The 2,824-nt window shown below is 52.9% G+C and overlaps 1 long non-coding RNA gene across 1 annotated transcript in view; it reads left to right on the plus strand.

The window, feature by feature from the left end:
• Nucleotides 1-568: 568 nt before the first annotated feature.
• Nucleotides 569-2,824, plus strand: part of LOC108530721 (uncharacterized) — a 39,623-nt gene continuing 37,367 nt past the window's right edge. Inside the window, exon 1 of the long non-coding RNA XR_001885932.1 lies at nucleotides 569-1,170. This is a non-coding gene — a long non-coding RNA (uncharacterized LOC108530721). The remainder of the gene's footprint in view (nucleotides 1,171-2,824) is intronic.

Consider the following 2,824-nt stretch of genomic DNA (forward strand, 5'->3'; position numbering starts at 1 on the left):
AAAAAAAAAAAAAAAAAAAAAAAAACCTAAGTGACACGGAAAACTACCCATTCCTATCTCAAAAGTTTAAGAACAAGTTAAGACGTAAGAGAAACTGGTTTCAATGAAAGCGCCTTCGCAATAGGCAGCTTAGGACCAGAAAGAAGGGCTTCAGCAAACTTAATCATTAACTCTAGGCAGGCGCGCGCGCGCGCACACACACACACACACACACACACACACACACACACACACCCCGTTGAGGAAGGAGACCACGCCTCCTGTGTGGGCTCAGGTTGGAGCGTACAGCGTGGTAGAGAACTCCAGGGCTGCTGAATCTGACAGATGTGGATTCATCCACTTCTCTGCCACTTGTGCTGTCTTGGACAAATTACTTAATGTCTCTGAGCCTAGGTGTCCTAGTCTTCAAAACGAGAACAGTAATAGTTCCTACCTGGTAAAGTTGTTCCGAGGCTTAAGTGCGATAACCCCTGTAAAGCGCTGGCGAACGGCAAGGGTTCTACACGCCGGCGGGGCCGTTTTAAATGCACGTGTATCCATATGCAAGGTCTCATTTATACATTCCGTTGTTTGGAGTTTAGACACTGGCTGTAAGACGTTTTTCTTTTCTCCTAAGCTGGACCCGTATTTGTTTACCTCCAACGTAGATTAAATGCCTGTGGGCTGATAGCTATAAGTGGACCCTCGGCCCCACAGCCTCTACGTTCATTTCACCTCCGTGGCTTTGCAAAAGCGCTACACGCACGCGCAATAAAAGAAGCAAGAGGACTGCGACCGTAGAAGCAAAGGGAGAGGACCGCACAACGATAATTCTGCGCATGTGCACAGCGGGAGGAGGGCGAGAGTTGGAGTTTGCGCATGCGCGAAAATGTCGGGACAGCAAGAGAAGTGGGGGTTAAGAGGCGGTAGTGACAGCTGTGGAGGCAGCCCGCGTTCCCGGCATGCCCCGGGGCGGCGGGGTTGGCTCTAACGAATTTGAATGAGGAGCCTCAGCGCTTTCGGCGCCATTTTCGAGTGATGCCTGATCTCATCAATCTAGCGGGAGAGACAGGATAACCTGTCCGAGTATAGCGCCACTATGACTCCGCCGGAAAAATTACTTTAAAAATCACCAAAAATTACTTGGAGCAAAGGGCAGTCGGCGGAGCTTCGCCAAGTCTGGCGCAGTCGGTAAGAGCCTGAAGAAGTAGCAGAGCAGGACTCGGGAGGTGGCAGTGGTGGGACCCGGAGGCAGTGGGGGGTGCAGGGAGTGGGCGCAGGGTCTGGTCTCAATCGCGAAAAATCCGAGGAAGTGGGGTTAGGGGCAACTTGGGCGTCTGCGAGTGGGCGGCGGCGAGCGGAATGTGGCGGGAGCGCAGAGACACGGGGCTGTGGGGGGAGGGGAGCTGCAGTTTGAGCGGGACCTGGACCGGCTGCGGCGGAGCAGCCGCCGCCCAGCGGATCTGTCAGCAAGACCCCCCGCCCGGGACCGGAGCCGGGGACGGCGCACCGCGGGGTCTCTGCAGGCGGCCGCTCCTTGACAGGAGGACTGGACGCGCGCCCCTCCCCATTTCCGAACGGGGCCGCCTTTTCTCGCCTTTTCCCGACCCGGTGATGGCCGTCATCTCGTGACAAGAAACTTAAGGTCGACAGAAAACTCAGGACCCGGAGTCATGGGTCCCTCCGGTGGGTCGTGGCAACAGTCCCCCCCGCCACCGCCCGGCACCCATCTATCTATATTGTCTTTTGACGCTGAAGGGTGAGGTGCCCCAGGAATGAGAGTTTCCCAAGCCCTGGCTGCCCTCCCCGGCGCGCCGGGTCCCCGTGAGGTCTCTGGGCAGGTAGGACTGGCCGCGGCTCGCGCTTCCAAGATGGGGCAGGGGCAGGCTTTTGAGGTTGTAGCGGGCTCTTAGGAAAGATGCTGGACTTTAGCTTCTTTCTGGGGATTTTGTCATTTGCTCTCGCAGCGCTGTCCTTTCTCAAGGGGAGGGGTGTTCACGGGTGAGATGAAAGATGGGGCTTCGAGCTAGCGATTTCCTTCTCCTGGCTATTTCCTCCGAGTCGCACTTTTCTTAGAAGACTTTTTTCTTCCCCGGTGTTTGAAACATTTCGCAAGGAAAAAAGCAATCTGTTTAACTATTGATGTTTTCCTCCCCAAAAGTCTTTACCCGGACAACTTCATGGTAATTTTGCGATCCCCACCTTTTCTTGACGCTGCGGAGGAGGGACGAGAGTTGTTATTTGTCTTTCCCTTCGGTGATTTTTTTCCCCCCTTAGCTGGTGGTTTCTATCAATTCCTACTCCACAGCTCTTGAGTAATGTGAGCCAGTGACGGCATTAACTTTAGGTAATACTTTTATGGCCTTTGTAAAATCCCGCGTTAAGGATGTATTAGATCTTGAGTTCTTTTCCGCGCTGGAGGCACCACCAGATTAACCCTTTGCCGGTGTATTGCGTGTCGGGCGCACGGCTCTGGGTTGCAAATATTCCGGAGATGCTTTTGCAGCAGCTATTCTGTTCAGTTGTTCGCAAAGAGGAATAACGCTTCCTGGGAACTGCAGTGACACCCTTCTTTAGGACTGCCTGCCTACAGTTTTCCCCTGGAATTGATATAACGATTGATTTATTTTTTATATTCTATGAAGACTAGGGGACCCGCCCTCGCTTAGAATGTTTCCCGGAGGAGAATAGAAGAGTGCAGTGTGATGTTTTCAAATTGTGTCTAACGGAGCTCCCTAAACTCTGGACTTGTTACCCCTGATTGGCTGGAAGGAAGCGGGCCTTGGGGGGTTTGAATGTTGAACGCTAGTTTATAATTCTCGACTTTACGAAAATTATACTTTTA

The sequence above is a fragment of the Rhinopithecus bieti genome, unplaced genomic scaffold (assembly GCF_001698545.2).
Source record: "Rhinopithecus bieti isolate Rb0 unplaced genomic scaffold, ASM169854v2 scaffold_7398, whole genome shotgun sequence".
Taxonomy (NCBI): domain Eukaryota; kingdom Metazoa; phylum Chordata; class Mammalia; order Primates; family Cercopithecidae; genus Rhinopithecus; species Rhinopithecus bieti.